The sequence below is a fragment of the Macaca fascicularis genome, chromosome 1 (genome assembly GCF_037993035.2).
Source record: "Macaca fascicularis isolate 582-1 chromosome 1, T2T-MFA8v1.1".
Taxonomy (NCBI): domain Eukaryota; kingdom Metazoa; phylum Chordata; class Mammalia; order Primates; family Cercopithecidae; genus Macaca; species Macaca fascicularis.
Window position 1 is genome coordinate 3913182 of NC_088375.1, and position 18941 is coordinate 3932122.

At 45.8% G+C, this 18941-nt stretch overlaps 1 protein-coding gene and 1 long non-coding RNA gene across 2 annotated transcripts in view; one reads left to right on the plus strand and one right to left on the minus strand.

The window, feature by feature from the left end:
- KIF26B (kinesin family member 26B) overlaps positions 1 to 18941 on the minus strand; it is a 561334-nt gene that overhangs the window by 457238 nt on the left and 85155 nt on the right. The window lies entirely within an intron of this gene.
- On the plus strand, positions 6844 to 13497 carry LOC135969518 (uncharacterized). Its single transcript, XR_010584788.2, has 3 exons — positions 6844 to 6978; positions 11336 to 11407; positions 13378 to 13497. It is a non-coding gene; the product is annotated as an uncharacterized lncRNA (long non-coding RNA).

Below are 18941 nucleotides of genomic sequence, written 5' to 3' on the forward strand. Positions count from 1 at the left end.
CATGAAGGAATGGGTTATGTGAAACCAAAGAAGAACCATGTCTAACAATTTAGAAATTGCTACTCTGTGGGCAAAAAAATAAGAAGAATACATTAGTGGTACCATCTTGTTAAAGGGAAAAAAAGAATTTCCATGTCCCAGATTTTCTTAAATGGTTTTTATGTGAGATTTTGCATCTATAATATGCTGCTGCCTTCAAGAGTTTGTTTTAACTCTCAGCACAGGAATATCTCAAAAGAAGACAAACTGCTTTTTGTAAGAGAGCCCTGGCAGCACTGCCTTCTGGGTCTCCCTTTACAGCACGAAGCTACTGGGTGAGCTCACGTGTGGGCAGTGGGTTGTAAAGGGCTGTGTAATTGTACCAAGCAAAAAACATACACATGGCATGATGTACAAAGTGCTTTTGAGAATGAGCATGTGAAAATAAGGGAGGGCTCTCTAAAAGGAAAACTCACAACCTGACCATGTTTCTGATTTCAGTCTAAATGGGTTCCACACAGCTCCAATCAGGAATCTCAACAGGAATGCTCAGAGACTTCTCCTCCAAAGGACACCGGCTGCAGTGAAGCTGGACACGTAACTGATTTTGGCCAGTGGAGAGATGGATAGAGGGTGTCTTGGCCCATGTTGTGCTGCTATAACATAATACCTTGGACTGGGTAATTTATAAAAAGCAAAAACTTATTTCTTTGCAGTTCTGGAGGCTGGGAAGTCCAAGATCAAGGAGCCAGCATCTGGTGAGGGTCTTCTTGCTGCGTCATAACATGGTGGAGGGCATCACATGAGCCAGAGAGAGCACAGGAAGACGAACCTCATCTTTTTATCAGAAACGCAAGATAATTCCCACGATAATGACATTAATCCATTCACAAGGGTGAGTCCTCACACCCTCACCATCTCTTGAAGGTCCCACCTCTTAACACTGTAATTGAGGAAGGTGTTTCCAACATGGGAACTTTCAGGGACATATTCAAACCATAGCAGAGGAAATGTTGATTTTTAAAGTAAAAATAGGGTTTGTTTTTGTGAAGAAAATGGACTTGCTATGTCATAAGCCATGCTCCTAAAAGGTATACAGTTCCAAACCTGAAACAGGCATGGCAAAAGGCCACAAAAGGGCAGCTGCCTCCACAGCTCCCAGTGTACGGCACTCCTGAATGCCCTGGCAGCAAAGGGTGAGGGCCCCACGTGGGGCATCAGAACAGCTCCACAAAAAATTACATGTTACGTCACAGCACGTAGCTGAGATCAATAAAACGGGAAAACAGATTTCCTCCCCAGTCACCCTTCCCCCAGAACTAAGAATGTTCCATTCTTATACGCACTTTTGGAAATCGCTACAAATGTCTTTCAACAGAAACTGCTCAGACCCAAAAACCTGAGCTCATCATTTCAGCCAGGATGCCTTTCCAGAATAAGTCATCATTCAAAAAGAATGTGTTATTTTTCCTGTAGCAAAAACGAAAGCCCTCCTCCCCAACCTCCTTTGTTAATTTTCATAGAATTGCCTTTACCCTCACCCTGTAAAACATGAGGAAATTCCAATCTTTCGCTCTGGAAAGTTACAACACCTGAGTAGTTCTGGGCACAATGTCCAGCAGAAATTACTGTATGTCTACCATGTGCCTAGCACTGCTAGTTATGCCACCCTATCCAAGGGACATGCAACCTGATGAAATTCTAGAAACAAAGTTAATCAGAAAGAAAAACGACTGCTAAAGTCAATGCTTTACAGGTCATCTTCTCAGTAAATATTGAATGATGTAGAAAATGCCCACAATGTTAAAGAAAAAAAGCAGGACTTCGGCTGGGTGCAGTGGCTCACACCTGTAATCTCAGCACTTTGGGAGGCCGAGGTGGGCAGATCACGAGATCAAGAGTTGGAGACCATCCTGGTTAACACGGTGAAACCCCATCTCTACTAAAAATACAAAAATTAGCCACGCATGGTGGCGGGCACCTGTAGTCCCAGCTACTGGGGAGGCTGAGGAAGGACAATGGCGTGAACCCGGGAGGTGGATGGAGCTGGTAGTGAGCGGAGATTGCGCCACTGCACTCCGGCCTGGGCGGCAGAGTGAGGTTCTTGTCAAAAAAAAAAAAAAAAAAAAAAAAAAAAAAAGCAGGACTTCAAAGTCTATAGACAGGAAAATTAGAAACAAAACAAAACAACAACAAAAAAATTTTTAATCTGTATATAATTTAAGAATAAATAGAAAAACTGAAAAGTCCTGTAACCATTTTTAAAAATTAAGTTAGTAGTTCAAAATTGACACATGAATAACCCCCATGTCCAAATGGTTTTAGAGACAAATCCTACCAAATTGTATTAATCCAATCTTATGTAAACTCTTCAGAGAGTAGAAAAAGAGGAAACATACCCCAACTTATTTCCTGAAGCTAGTATCATCCTGAAACCAAACTAAATGAAGGGAGTGCAAGTCAAATCCAGCAATATCTTTTTAAATAATAATAATGACCAAAGCATCTTTGATGCAGATAATGTAAGAATCATTTAACATTAAAAAAAATCTCTTAATGTAACTCCTAAATTAACATATTAAGAGGCAGGGTGCAGTGGTTCACACCTGTAATCCCAGCACTTTGGGAGGCCAAGGCGGGCAGATCACCTGAGGTCAGGAGTTTGAGACCAGCCTGACCAATATGGTGAAGCCCCATCTCTACTAAAAATGCAAAAATTAGCCAGGCGGGCACCTGGAGTCCCAGCTACTCGGGAGGTTGAGGCAGGAGAATGGCACGAACCTGGAGCTGGAGCTTTCAGTGAGCCAAGATCGTGCAGGCACTCCAGCCTGGGCGACAGAGCAAGACTCTGTCTCAAAAAAAAAAAAAAAAAAAAAAATTAAGAAAAAAATTATCACCTCAATGGATGTAGAGAAAACATTTCATAAAATTCAATTCTGATCTATGAAATTTAAAAAATATTAGCAATCTGGGACAAAAATGTCCTGACCTTGATTAAAGGGTGTGTACCCACATCACACAGTGAACATCATACTTAATGGCTAAATGATAGAAGCAGTCCCTTACCAAACTTAGAAGTGACAAGGATTCTCACCATCATTACTTCTATCCAACACAGTACTAGAGACCCTAGCTAGAAGAGTATGACAAGAAAATCAATAAGAGAAATTAGGATTGAAAAGAAAGAGACAAAATATTATCTGCAATTATGACAAAAGAGTCATAACTGAAGATATGATAATCTACATGGAATATTCAAGAAGATCTACAAAGCATTAGACTTAATAAAACAGTTCAGTTTGTTATATATCTCATTAATAGTAAAAACCCATATAGGTCAACAGCAATCAATCAATTAGAAAATGTAAGTTTTGGCCGGGCGCGGTGGCTCAAGCCTGTAATCCCAGCACTTTGGGAGGCCGAGACGGGTGGATCACGAGGTCAGGAGATCGAGACCATCCTGGCTAACACGGCGAAACCCTGTCTCTACTAAAAACACAAAAAATTAGCCGGGCGAGGTGGCGGCGCCTGTAGTCCCAGCTACTCGGGAGGCTGAGGCAGGAGAATGGCAGGAACCCGGGAGGCGGAGCTTGCAGTGAGCTGAGATCTGGCCACTGCACTCCAGCCTGGGCGACAGAGCAAGACTCCGTCTCAAAAAAAAAAAAAAAATGTAAGTTTTAAAAAGAATAATCCATTCATAGTAACAAATAATAGCCCTAAAGTACCTAAGAAGAATTCCAACAAAATATGTTAATGCCTTTATGGAGAATATAAACATTTACCAAAAGGCAATAAAGAAAACACAAATGAATGAAGAACTATATAATATGTTCATATATGGGAAGACCAATTTTTTTTTTTTTTTGAGACAAGGTCTCACTCCTGTTGCCCAGGCTGCAGTACAGAGGTGCAATCTTGGCTCATTGCAGCCTCAAATTCCTGGGCTCAGGTGATTCCCCCACCTCAGCCTTCCTAGTAGCTGGGACTACAGATGTGCGCCACCACACCCAGCTAGAAGAGATGGGTTTTTACCACATTGCCCAGACGGGTCTCAAACTCTTGGGCTCAAGTGATCTGCCTGCCTTGGCCTCCCAAAGTGCTGGGATTACAGGCATCAGCCACCAGGCCAAGCCAAGACCAGATATTTTTAAAGATGTAAATTATCCTTACATTAATCTAAAAATCCCAAGCAATTCTGACAGAAAATATACATTAATCCTAATATATACATATTAATCATATATATGTATATATAAACCATATATACATATATATATTTGGCAGAACTTGACAAGCTAGTCATAAGAGCCGAGAATAAATAAGACAAGGCAGGGGACAATTTATGCTATTAAATATTAAAATTTATAAAGTGAGTTAAATGGTGTAGAATTCAGTCCAGAGATAGACAACACAAACAGGAGAACTTGGTATGCCAGAGGAAGCATCACAAATCAGTGAGGACATGACAGACCATTCAACAAACAGTGCAGAAACTACTGGCTACTTTTAGCCAAAAATGAAAAATGAGATTCATATATTTTACCAGTCACAAAAATAACCTCCAATTAGGTTACAGTCTTAAATACAAAAAGGAATGTGTTAAAATTATTAGAGAAAGATATAAGGAGCTACCTTTATGAATGGGATAGGCATTTTTTTGGTATGATATTAAAATTATAAAGCATTGAAGAAAAACAGATATTACTGTTGGATGCGCAAAAGACAATATAAACACAGATTAGGAGAAGATATTTGAAATTAACATAACTGTGCAGAGAAAAGTTAAAATTAGAAAGTTAGAAGACCTACCTGCAAGGTTGACTCTTGGCTGGCACCTGAGAACTTAAAATTTCAGGAGGGTTCCCACCATTCCCAGAACTGATAAGAGGGACTCACTGTGCCTAAACTATTTGTACAAATAGTGTGGTTTATGCTCGACACCTGCTTTCCTTCTGAGAATCTGGAATTTGGGTACAGGCAAGGCAGAGGCTGCCTACATGACCAGCTCCCAACAAAAACCTCGGTCCCTAAGTCTCTAATGAGCTTTCCTGGCAGACAACACTTCACACCTGTTGTCATAACATGATGCTGGGGAAACGAAGTGTGCCCTGTGTGACTGGAGAAGGCTCTTGGAAGCTTGCACAGGGTTTCCTCTGGACCCCACCCTCTGTGCCTTTTCCCCTGGCTAATTTTGCTTTGTATCTCTTTACTGTAATAAATCTTTGCTGTGAGTAGGACTATCGGCTGAGCCTCTTGAGCATCCTAGTGAGTTACTGAGCCTAGAAGTGGTCTTGGGAACCCCCAATATCGTAACAAAAGATTTACATTCAGATATCCTAAAATTCAATTACAATAATGGACATGAATAAGACAATACAATGAGGAAAAACATGGGCAAAGAAAATAGGCAATTCTTAAAAGAGCAAAATCGCATGGTCAATAAAACTAGCAAAAGATGTTCCATCGCAAAACAAGAACACATCGTTTTATCCTCATCAGAGGACGGCAGGATTTTAGAATCTGAAAATATAGAATGGTAGCGAGATTTGTTGAGAAACCACTTTGGAGAACAAACAGGCACCATCTAGTTAAGCTGAAGACTGTGTGTGTGTCCTGTGAGCCAGCACATTACATGAGCAAGACAGGTATGAAGAGTTACTTGCACAAGTTTATTATAGCACTGCTTGTAATCGTGGAACATTGGAAGTCACTTCAGTGTCCATCAAAAGAAGAACAGCTAAGGGAATCATGGGATAGTCATTCATCAGAAAGTAATACCACAGTTCAAATAAACCAAATGGTCAGGCATGGTGGCTCACGCCTGTAATCCCAGCACTTTGGGAGGCCGAGGCGGGCGGATCATGAGGTCAGGAGACTGAGACCATCCTGGCTAACACGGTGAAACCCCGTCTCTACTAAAAATACCAAAAAATTAGCCGGGCGAGGTGGCGGGCACCTGTAGTCCCAGCTACTCGGGAGGCTGAGTCAGGAGAATGGCGTGAACCCGGGAGGCGGAGCTTGCAGTGAGCCGAGATCGCGTCACCGCACTCCAGCCTGGGTGACAGAGCGAAACTCCGTCTCAAAAAAATAAAACAAAACAAAAAAATCACCTTACTCCACCTGTGTTATGGACAGATGCCACATTACCTCCTCTGACACTGCTTCACTTGCCCCCCGCCTTACGCCTTACCCAGCTAAAGCGAAATCACTTTCTTTGTTCTTATTTCAAACCTCTCTCTAAAAAGGTAACCTGCAGGAGTTTCTCCAGAGATATACAATCTCCACAAAGGCTTCTTCAGTACACAAGACAACAGAACGTATTCAGTGCATTCACATCCCACTGACTGGTCTCCACTCGGAGGTACAGACTGATTTACACTTGATATTCTCGGTCCATCATTTACTGGCTATTTCCATAGGAGAAGATATGTCAGAGATATTGGAAAATATCTCAGATGGAAAAGAAGAAATAAACTCACAAATCAAGTTCAGTTTAAACTACTGTGGGGGATAATCATGCGTTCGCTTAAAGAGAGATTTTACGAGGAGGTTTAACCATAAAAGCGAGGAAGTGTTATCTGAACCTGCTGTGAAGAGCACATGAGCTCATTACGATTTAGTTCTTGGCAGCAACAACCTTCGCCACGGCAGAGCATGCAAAAGCAAGAGAGTGTCTGTGACCATGATTAATAATTAGTGGATTTGGTGAGTATTGTTCCCAAGTTCAGGAAATAGCCAGAGTTCAGTCTCTGGCCAAACCTACGTATCTTCACACAGCAAAAGCTGTTCTAGGACAGTTATGGAAGCAGAAGGCCACTCTGGAGGAATCGGAGAAGTCTAGAAGGGAAGTGTGCCTTCTCACAGGCAGGCAGAGGCATGCCAGGCGCCCTCAGTGATGCCGTGCTGAACGATGGCTCTCAGACCTCTGACGGCAGCTCCCTGCAAAAAGTCCTTCCACAGCCAAGACAGCGTTCCAGCTAATACTGCTGAAGTTCCCAAGTAGGTCACAGTATCTTTCTCAATGTGCTCTGTTATTTCGGGGTATAAAAATATACTACTGGCATTTGTATCACACCGAGGGAAAAAAAAAGCCATGCTTCTTAGCTGTAAGCCTCAGACTCACCCAGGCTGTTGAGCATAATGAAGCCATTTGGATGTGCATGGCCGTGATGGCACTGCTGGTGGTGTGACTAATAGAAGTAGTTTTCCCTCATCTTCCCTTATCACCCAGTGAGACTGAGGACTGGAACTAGGGCTAACATGGGCTCTGGTGAGCTGAGGGCATCTGCTGCAACAGCTCCCTGCAGAGAAGTTCAGAAAGGTACACAGTGTAAAAGAAAAAACGGCCAGGATCGCTGCAGAATGTCACAATAAAATAGTGGTTGAGGCCAAGAGGCTCCCGTCTCTGTTCTCTCTTCTCCAAACAGACGTCTTAACTGTTCTGGGGCAAGGCCTGCCTTCTGGTTTAAGAGATGGCTGATATTTCGTCAACATGTCTTAATGATTTTCCTATGAAATTCAAAGTCTAGGTTCCAACCTTTAGGACCCTGCAAGTCCACTCTGCATCCCTCGGGCCTGCTTCCTCTTACTCCCATAAACAAGTTCGCTCCAGTGACAGCCCAGAGCTGCCAAGCTACCGTGCCCTGCTTCTCAGGCAGAGTGTCGGCCTCTTCTCTTTGTTAGCATGTCCTACCTCAAACATTCACCAACTTTCTATTCCTCCAAGCAACTCAAATTTTAATTGTTTTTTTTGGTTTGTTTTGTTTTGTTTTGAGATGCAGTTTCGCTCTGCTGCCCAGGCTGGAGTACACTGGCGGGATCTTGGCTCATTGTCACCTCCCCTGCCCAGGTTCAAGCAATTCTCCTGCCTCAGCCTCCCAAGTAGCTGGGATTATAGGTGCACACCACCACGCCCGGCTATTTTTTTTTTTTTTAGTAGAGACGAGGTTTCACCATGTTGGTCAGGCTAGTTTCGAACTCCTGACCTCAAGTGATCCATCCGCCTCAGCCTCCCAAAGTGCTGGGATTATAGGCATGAGCCACCATGCCTGGCCAAAATTTTAAACATTTAAAAAAAAAAAAAAAAAAAAAAAAAGGCTGGGCACGGTGGCTCAAGCCTGTAATCCCAGCACTTTGGGAGGCTGAGGCAGGCGGATCACGAGGTCAGGAGATCGAGACCATCCTGGCTAACATGGTGAAACCCCCGTCTCTACTAAAAATACAAAAAATTAGCCGGGTATGGTGGTGGGCACCTGTAGTCCCAGCTACTCGGGAGGCTGAGGCAGGAGAATGGTGTGAACCCGAGAGGTGGAGCTTGCAGTGAGCCAAGATCGCGCCACTGCACTCCATTGTGGGAGACACAGGGAGACTCCGTCTCAAAAAAAACAAAACAAATGCCGGGCGCGGTGGCTCACGCCTGTAATCCCAGCACTTTGGGAGGCCGAGGCGGGCGGATCACAAGGTCAGGAGATCGAGACCATGGTGAAACCCCGTCTCTACTAAAAATACAAAAAATTAGCCGGGCGCGGTTGTGGGCGCCTGTAGTCCCAGCTACTCGGGAGGCTGAGGCAGGAGAATGGCGTGAACCCGGGAGGCGGAGCTTGCAGTGAGCCGAGATCGCGCCACTGCACTCCAGCCTGGGCGACAGAGCGAGACTCCGTCTCAAAAAAAAAAAACAAAACAAAACAAAAAAAACTCCTAAGCAGCCACAGTGGCAGGCGCTGTTAAGAACACAGAAAAGTGAGTGATTTACACTCTTACCAGTTTGTCCAGATCTTTACTCTCTGGCCCCTCTGCACTTACAATCTACATCAGTGTCAACGTGGTCACGTGCTGCTTTTTAAAGTTTGGGGGTGTGTGTGTATGTGTGTGTACATAAATAACACACTTTACGTGTACGTGTGTGTGTTCTGCCCTTACAAGCAACCTTTTCAGGGCCCATCTATATATATTATAATGTCTCCAAAGAACTCAGCACACAGCTCTGCAGACTATGGAATTCCTTTGTCTTTTAACCATAGAAAAGAGCCCACATTTTTGTCTTAGGACGACTTGAAATTCACGATATTTAACAACTTTGTGGCATGGGCATCAATCAGAATGGATTCCTCAGTGACGATGGGAATGTGGATTCCTCAATGACGATGGGAATGCTGGGTGTGTGGGTGTCCGTCTGTCTCCCTACTAGAATATAAACCAGCTGGAGTGCTGAACAGAGCCCTGGAGACCCACTGTGGGATCAGGTGTCAACCCTTTCACTGCTGATTTGTGGGGAGGTCGCAGAGATCCTAGAGGCAGGGTCTGGGTGGTGGGGAGACTGGGACTCAGCAGCAGTTCTTGACCAACATGTGTGGCAGTGTCTCAATATTTTAACAGGTGCTGAGTGGTGTGGCCCTCTGTATGTGTGCCAGCTAAATATTCACCTTGCTGTTGATGCTGTTGAAAATGAGGATGATGAAGACAACAGCATCGCTCATCCCCAGACAGATCAATGATTCTGAAGAGCAGAGCCTTGGCTCAGGCGGCGTCTAAGTCACCTGGGTTAACACCTAAAAAGTGGAACTTTATGAAAGGGGTTATTTTCAAGAATGACATTTGAGGAGGCAAAAATTCCAAGGCTGTATTTTTAAGTCCTTTATTCGGCTGTAAATCTTAAGTCCACCCACAGTTGATCCAGAAAACCACACAAAGTTATTCTGCAAACCTTTCTTTTTTTTTTTTTTTTTTTCTTTTTTGAGGCAGAGTCTCACTCTGTCACCCAGGCTGGAGTATAATGGCATGATCTCGGCTCATGGCAACCTCTGCCTCCCAGGTTCAAGTGATTCTCCTGCCCCAGCCTCCTGAGTAGCTGGGATTACAGGCACCCGTAATCATGCCTGGCTAATTTTTTGTGTGTGTATTTTTGTAGAGATGGGGTTTCACCATGTTGGCCAGGCTGGTCCTGCACTGCTAACTTCAGGTGATCTGCCCACCTCGGCCTCCCGAAGTGCTGGGATTACAGGCATGAGCCACCACGCCCGGCCACTCTGCAAACCTTTCAAAGGTCTGCAGTCTGCACTGAGCCAGGTGTGTAAATAAAGCCCTACCCTCTGCTAAGAACCATCAACACGTGTTCCAGGAAACTGAAATCTGACCAGGCATCACCCCATTCAGAAAGGGCAACAGGAAGACCCGGCATTCTCAAACTCCCCACCTTGGGATTGAACCCAGGGGTGACAGCAGTCTGCACCACTGAGGGCTTTGATCATCAGTAGACCACCTGGTGGCTATCTCAGGGAGACAAACAGGCAGATGAGGCATCCGGGACAAAGGCCCGATCGCTCAGACAGACACCAGGCAAAGCCACGGACAGCTTGACATCTGCAGACCTTCGGACCTTCCATTCAGATCGCGTCTGCTAAACAGTCAACTGCCTCCATCAAGTTCTTTTTTATTCTGAGTCTTTCATCAGCCCACCACTGAGGCTCACAGGCCCCCTGCATGGAGCTCTACAGCTTTCAGAAGGAAAAGAAACCACGAACCTCAGGACTGCGGTGACTGGAAATTCTTGAGCGTTTAAAACATTTCATCCTCTTTTCACCCGAATTCACCCTTCTGACTTGTGATCTGGATAGTGACTGCCATCACGAGCAGTCATGATGACCCTCTCCCAACAAGGTGGAAGGGACTTAGAAGAACACAAAGAATCACTCACAGGAGTAACAGGAGGACTAAGAAGCATCCAAGTCCAAAGCTATTCTGTGTGTGTGTGTGTGTGTGTGTGTGTGTGTGTGTGTGTGTGTGTGTGTTCCTTCTCACAAACATTTTCAGATAGTTTGAAGTCGGGTTACAAAGAACACCTAAGATGACAATATGAAGAGAGAGAATAGAGAAGGCCAGTGTCATATGGGAAGTCAGGCGAGAGGAGGGGCGGGGGGGAGGGGAGGGGAGAAGGGAGGGGAGAAGGGAGGGGAGAAGGGAGGGGAGAAGGGGGAGGGGAGAGGGGAGGGGAGGGGGAGGCGACGGGAGGGGGAGGCGAGGGGAGGGGATAGGGATGGGAGGGGAAGGGAGGGTGTCTTGCCATTTCATGAGTCTTTCTCTGTGTTCTATGACGTAAATGTCCCCCTCATTTTCTGGGCCTGGCTCCCTCTCGAACTCAACTAAGTACAATAAAATTGGTCTACAGCAAAAGTCTTTCCCAACTGCAGCTGAAGCTAGAGTGCCATTCCATAGTCACAGAACTTTAAAAGCAAAATATTCATCCTTTCATAGATTTTACCGACCCTATGGTAGTAGAACCGCATATCATGACAATATGCAAGACGTCATTCCGTATTTCTCAATAAGAGACTCTGACATATCTTGGATTGTCTTTCAGAGTAATGGAACAAACGGGCTTTCAGAAGAACATACAGACTAATATTTAGAAGAAAACATAAAAGGAGGCCAGGTACAGTGGCTCACTCCTATAATCCCAGCACTTTGGGAGGCTAAGGTGGGAAGATTGCTTGAGGCCAGGAGTTCGAGATCAGCCTGGGTGACGTAGCAAGACCCAATCTCAATCAATCAATCAATCAATAAAAATTAGCCAGGCATGATGGCACATGCCTGTAGTCCTAGCTACTTAAGAGGCTGAGGCAGGATGATTGCTTGAGCCCAGGGGCTGGAGACTGCAGTGAGCCATGATCACACCACTGTATTCCAGCCTGGGCATCAGTGCACTGCAATCTCCACCTCCCAGATTCAAGCAATTCTCCTGCCTCAGCCTCCCAAGTAGCTGGGACTACAGGTGCGTGCCACCATGCCCAGCTAATTTTTTGTGTATTTTTAGTACAGATGGAGTTTGTATTTCTTAGATAAATCACTCAAAAAGCATAAGCAATACAGAAGAATGGGGGTAAATTTGGCTTTATTGAAGTTAAAACTTCTTTTTAAAAAGACTCTTTAAACACCGTGAAAATTCCAACCACAGACTGGGAGGAGAAACATGTCACACACATAACCAACAAAAGATCCTTTTATGTATATATATATAAAGAACCCATACCCTACATCAGTAAGGACAACACATGCATCGAACAGAAAAATGGGCAAAGGATGTGAACGTTCAGGTCATGGAAGGGGAAACGCAACGGGCACTGGCAAAGATATCGATCTCACCAGGAACCAGGGAGATGCTGGTTCAAACAATGAGCCAGCACTTCTCACCCATGTGACTGGCAAATATTTAAAGTTTGATAAAGACAAGTGTTGGCAAGGGAGAAACGGGATGGGCGTGTCCTACTGGAACAGCCACTTTGGAGAGCAATTTGATAACAAGTTGTAAAGTTGAAGACATGTACAACTTATGACTTGACGGTTTACCTCCTTCCTGCTCTGAATATACCACAGAGAACTTCCATGTAGGTGCAAAAGAATACATATGCAAGAATGCACACAGCAGCACTGTAGGTAACCGAGGGAAAAAACCGAAATGTCCATCCACAGGAGAAGTAAACAAACCACCTACGGCCAGGAGCTGTGACTCACACCTGTAATCCCAGCACTTTGGGAGGCTGAGGCGGGCAGATCACAAGGTCAGGAGTTTGAGACCAGCCTGACCAACATGGTGAAACCCCGTCTCTACTAAAAATACAAAAATTAGCCGGGCATGGTGGGTACACGCCTGTAATCCCAGCTACTCAGGAGGCTGAGACAGGAGAATTGCTTGAACCCGGAAGACAGAGGTTGCAGTGAGCCGAGATCATGCCACTGCACTCCAGCCTGGGCGACAGAGCGAAACTCCATCTCAAAAAAAAAAAAAACATATGTATACAATGGAGCACTATGCAGCTGCTAATACTATGTATGTGTCAACTTGAATAAATTTCAAAAACATCATATTGAGTGAAAAGGCAAATTGCAGATGTCATGCACAATATATCATTTACATACAACTTTTTAATAGTCCAACACAATGTATGTGTTTCGATTTCTTAGGTAGAATATCTAGCTCAAATGAGGACACCATACATGGGCTAGTTAACCCAAGTATAGACATTACCCTTTCTAAGGAAAGAGACCAGGACGGGGAAGGGTACCCTGAGCACCTCAGCTAAATCTTTATTGTTTCCATCTCTTAAAATAAAATGGGATGTGAAGTACATATGGCATAGCAGTAAGATCTGGTAGTGATAATGCTGGACATTCAATATCTTCCCTATTCTTTTGGGCGAGGCATAGAGACAGGGTCTCACTATGTAGCCCAGGCTGGTCTCAAACTCCTGGCCTCAAGAGATCCTCCAGCCTTTGCCTCCCAAAGCACTGGGATTATGTTATTCTCTATTCTTATCTATGTGTCTGAAATATTTTAAAATAATGTGAGCTTTGAGATGCTATTTTAAAACTAACAGTCAGGCATTTTTCTCTTTTGTTTCCCAGGCAAAGACAGACATTCTAGGCAGAGGAAATGGTATGATGAAAAGCACAGAGGCTCTAGGAGATGTGAGAATTTCAAGGAATGACAACGCCTGCATCTTGAATGGCTGGAGATGAGGCCGGGTGAGTCAGGAATGAGCCTTGAAGGCGACCTGAGAAATGGGGACGGAGCTCATAGCACGGGCAAAGGGGAGCCACCAGAGCCGAGTCCCCAAAGCAAGCACCTTCCAGAGGCTGCGCCCAGTGCTACCGCTGCCGCTGTGAAGCACTGCCCACAGGAGGGAGCGGGCAGCCACTTGGGGCTACCATGGGCCCTGGGCGGGGCTGTGTCTGCCGCCATAGCAGCCGTACCCGTGGACCTCCAGCCGTCCACAGGATGACACAGGTGGACACAGGGTGAGTCACTGTCTCCTGAGGTCATTGGGCTGCAAGGAAAGGGCAGGTTTGGGCCAGCTTCTACGAAGGCCCTCGACTGTGACCTATAAGGGACCTGGGAGCCCTTCTACCACTTTGGGGGTCCTGGGATTTTACTGCTCCTGCTTCCTCACATGCTCTGAGCATAGCAGTGCCAGCTGGTGCCCAGCTCCAAGTTCCACCTCTTCTCCTACTTAGAACCAGACCACGGACAGCAGACCAACAGCCAGCAGGCTCTGGAGAAGCCGATCTAGCCGCCTCCCTCTGGCCAAACGAGGATCTAAAACCCACCGGCCGCTTTTCCTCTGTCGGGGCACCCTCTGGCTTCGTGGTCTTCCCCGGGCTCTGGTCATCCTGGTCATTCCACCTCCAGGCTCCCTGCTGATCTCTGGGAATGACACCCCTAAACCCTTCAGAGCGGCACTCAGGAAATACCGACATTCACTGGTCACGGGAAGAAACTCCTCATTGCCCATGATTTTCCTGACAGGTGTATTCCGAGCCAACGAACAGCTGCTTAATAAGGCTGGGCTATACTCTGTTTCCCAATCCCCAGGCCCTGTGAGACCCAAGGGTGGAAAAGGTGGAGATCCATGAGCCCTGGGCAGGGACTGTGGGGGCAGGAACGTTGGGCGGGGCCAGATCCTCTGTCTTTGAGCTCAGGGCACAGAGGAAGCAACTCTCTTTCCACCTGGTTCTCCAAGTCACTTCAGGCTCTCTCCCAGGCCAGTTCTCACCTTCCTCCGGCCTCCCGAACCACCTGGTTCTCCAAGTCACTTCAGGCTCTCTCCCAGGCCAGTTCTCACCTTCCTCCGGCCTCCCGAACCACCTGGTTCTCCAAGTCACTTCAGGCTCTCTCCCAGGCCAGTTCTCACCTTCCTCCAGCCTCCCGAACCACTTGGTTCTCCAAGTCACTTCAGGCTCTCTCCCAGGCCAGTTCTCACCTTCCTCCGGCCTCCCGAACCACTTGGTTCTCCAAGTCACTTCAGGCTCTCTCCCAGGCCAGTTCTCACCTTCCTCCGGCCTCCCGAACCACCTGGTTCTCCAAGTCACTTCAGGCTCTCTCCCAGGCCAGTTCTCACCTTCCTCCAGCCTCCCGAACCACCTGGCCCACAGCCTCCAGCCTCCCTCTGGCAGGTCCCTGTGGCCTCCCAGCTTCCTCCCACAGCAGCATCTCCTGCCTCTCCCAGCTTCTCTAAACGTATTGTTGCTTTTCGGATATGGCTATATCTCACTAAAACTTCCCTTGTTGCTCTCTGCTGTCTCCCCTCCAGCCCTAACAGAGCTTTTGGTAGAAATGTTAATATATCACGAGCCCCCTCCTACCTTTTAGAAATTTTCCCTAGAAGAAAAAAGATGAAATACAATGTCACAAGAGTCTGAGGGCAGTAGTATTTCTACACATCCTATACACACCCGTATGTCTGTACATGTATGTGTATATGCAGCTTCCTCTAAACAAACCAAAAATGCAGGACTTTAAAATTCTAGGACTTACGAAATGGAAAACGAATTCTACAAACCCAAAGTTACGATTTTCAGACATTTCCACACCGAGGTATGTACACTAAGGTGTAACTGATCAACCCAACTCTACAAATTACAGCAACTGTGCCCTGCCTTTTCCCTCCCCTAAGAAGAGAAAACTAAAGCGAGTGTGGCCATGGAAGCTGCGAAAGTGGACTCAGGAAGTCGTTAGGGACCAGAATAACCCCTAGGGATGCAGGAAGACCATGTGGTTTTCACCGGAAATGATTCTCTTTTTTTTTGAGACAAGAGTCTCTGTTGCCCAGGCTGGAATGCAGTGGCACAATCTTGACTCACTGCAGCCTCCACCTCCCAGGTTCAAGCAATTCTCATGCCTCAGCCTCCTTAGTAACTGGGACTACAGGTGGGCGCCACGACACTCGGCTAATTTTTATATTTTTAATAGAGTTTCTCCATGTTTCCCAGGCTGGTCTCGATCTCCTGACCTCAAGTGATCTGCCCGCCTCGGCCTCCCAAAGTGCTGGGATTACAGGCGTGAGTCACCACACCTGGCCGGAAAGTGACTCTTTATATAGTAAAATAAAAATACATTGTCAGGAAAGACAACTTTTGGAAGGAAAAACACTGAAACATTCAGAAAATCATTTTACTGGTCGGGACACCATGGTTCGTGCCTGTAATCCCAACATTCTGGGAGGCCAGATCACCTGAGGTCAGGAGTTCAAGACCAGCCTGCCCAGCATGATGAAAACCCATCTCTACTAACAATACAAAAAATTAGCCAGTTGTGGTGGCAGGTGCCTGTAATCCCATCTTCTATGGAGGGTGAAGCAGGAGAATTACTTGAACCTGGGAGGCGGAGGTTGCAGTGAGCTGAGATTGTGCCACTGCACTCCAGCCTGGGCAACACAGAGAGACTCTGTCTCAAACAACAACAACAACAACAACAAAACCCAAACAAAAGAAAATCATTTTACTAACCATAATCCTAGTCAATGAATCAAAAATGTGTTCTTCATCTATTAATGGCATTTCCTTTAAGTTGTTGATAAAAATTGATGCAAAGAAAGAATCCACTTTCTAGTAAATCATTAAAATGTAGCTCTTCTGGAAAGTGAATCAGAGGGTCATTTTTATTGGCTCATGACCTTTTTTATTGGCCTCATGTCGATATCTGCTTCTTCGCCTTGTGCATCATCATCATTTTCTGAGGGACTGCAGCCTGATATCTGCACGGATGACAGAAGAACATGGAGGCATTCTCTAGAGGAGAATTAACTCCTGCCCATGTCCATCTTCCACTGAATGTCTTGGGCCTCCCATTACACAGGCCATTCTGAGAGGGGAAGTAAAATGAATGGGCTGGGAGAAGGACAGCGATGTGAGGCAGAAAATACAACTCTTGCAGTAGATGGCGGAAAACAAAATTAGACGTAAGAAACCACGTCTCCATATCAATGGCTCCTCAAAGTCAGGTCTACGGAGAGTTTGCTACCAAACTGAGAGTAAGCATTTAGAATTTTTTGCAGAAATATGTATAATTTTATATCAATTGGGTTTTTTGTTTTGTTTTGTTTTTTGAGACAGTTTCGCTCTGTTGCCCAGGCTGGAGTGCAATGACGCCTTCTCAGTTCACTGCAACCTCCGCCTCCCGGGTTCAAGCAATTCTCCTGCCTCAGCCTCCCGAGTAGCTGGGATTACAGGCACCTACCACCACGTCCGGCTAATTTTTTGTATTTTTAGTAGAGACGGGGTTTCGCCATGTTGGGCAGGCTGGTCTCGAACTCCTGACCTCAAGTGATCCGCCCGCCTTGGCCTCCCAAAGTGCTGGGATTACAGGTGTGAGCCATCATGACCAGCCCAATTGTTCTTAGTAATAAAAAAAAATTCAGGACATTTTAATGTCTTTTGGGTTTGGAATTTTTTTCCATCTTTCTATTCATTTTTATTGTCTTTGATGGATATGTTGATCTGCAACACAATATATGGAAGGTTTAAAAACTGGTCCTTCATCACATACAGTTTGAGAAGCACTGCTCTACATGACTCTCCTATGTTAAAAAAGACCAGAGTTTTGTGATTCTCAAATGACTTTTTTTTTTTTTTTTTTTTTTTTTAGATGGAGTTTCACTCTGTCACCCAGGTTGGAGTGCAGTGGTACGATCTCGGCTCAGTGCAATCTCTGCCTCTTGGGTTCAAGTGATTCTTGTGCCTCAGCCTCCTGAGTAGTTGGGATTACAGGTGCCCGCCACCATGCCCAGCTAATTTTTGTATTTTTTTAGTAGACAGGGTCTCACCATGTTGGTCAGTCTGGTCTTGAACTACTGACCTCAGATGATCTGCCTGCCTTGGCCTCCCAAAGTGCTGGGATTACAGGCATGAGCCCACATGCCTGGCCAAATAACAACATTTTTTTCTTTTTCTGAGGCAGGGTCCTGCTCTGTTGCCCAGGCTGGAGTGCAGTGTGTAATCATGGCTCACTGTAGCCTCGACACCCTGGGCTCAAGTGATCCTCCCATCTCAGCCTCCCAAGTAGCTGGGACTATAGGCACGTGTCACCATGCCTGGTTAATTTTTACTTATTTACTTAGTAGAGATGAGGTCTCACTATGTTGCCCAGGCTGGCTCTGAACAACCTTCACACCTCGGCCTCCCAAAGTGCTGGGATTACAGGTGTGGGCCACTGCACCCAGCTACAATATTCTTATTTGGACAAAAATTTGCAGACTCCCTGGATTAATCCAAACAAATGCAGTCCGTACAAAAGACAGTGTTGCCAGCAAAGAATGGAAGTAAATGTGTTTGTTTCCAAAAGGCTGGAAGTGGTAAAGTGGGAGGTCCTATAAAGGCTTTTTTGCCATGATGCTCGTCGACCCCTGGGGTCCCAGCTGCAGGATCATCCTCCACCAGGGTACCATTTTGCTAAGCTAGGGAAGCAGGCCTTACCACGGCTGGGTGATCACAGGGACCATCACCCACCCAAGGCTTCCTAGGTACTGGAGGAACCCTTTCCCCTGTTACAAAAACTCCATCCAGATAGCTTCCAGGAGCCAACGGTACCTTGAAATGGGTGGCAGGAGGGCAGACTAGCTAACAGAGACATAAGATTATGCCATATGTCCAGAGAGAAGGGAAGTTCAACATTCACATCTGCTCTACATCGTAGTCTAAAGATGGACTTTAGAGGTGCATGGTATAAGACAGAGTTGTAGGTACACCTGTCCAGCCCTCGTTTAGCAAAGGACACACCACCAGAGGCAATGGGCAGGAATGGGAGGAAGAAAGAAAGGAAGGAGAAGAAGAAAGAGGGAGCAGAGGAGGGAGGGAGAAAGGGAGACAACCAGTCAGCCAGTGTGTTGCTTAAGACACCACGATCTTCATTGCAGAGGAATTCTGCTGTTTTGTGAGCCTTAGAAGCATTTGTGATCACACGGACCAGAGACTGAGTCCCAGATCTGCCTTAAGTAATTTTAGACAAGTCACTTCACTTCTCTGTGCCTTATGTTTCCATCTGCAAAATGAAGATGTTGGGCTATGTGGTCTCATTCATTTATTCAAGCAACACATACTGATTAGGCACCTACTGCATGCCACCCATGGTGTTCTGCCCTGGGGATAGAGCCGTGAGCAAATCCCAGCCCCCATGGGGCTCCCAGCCATGCACA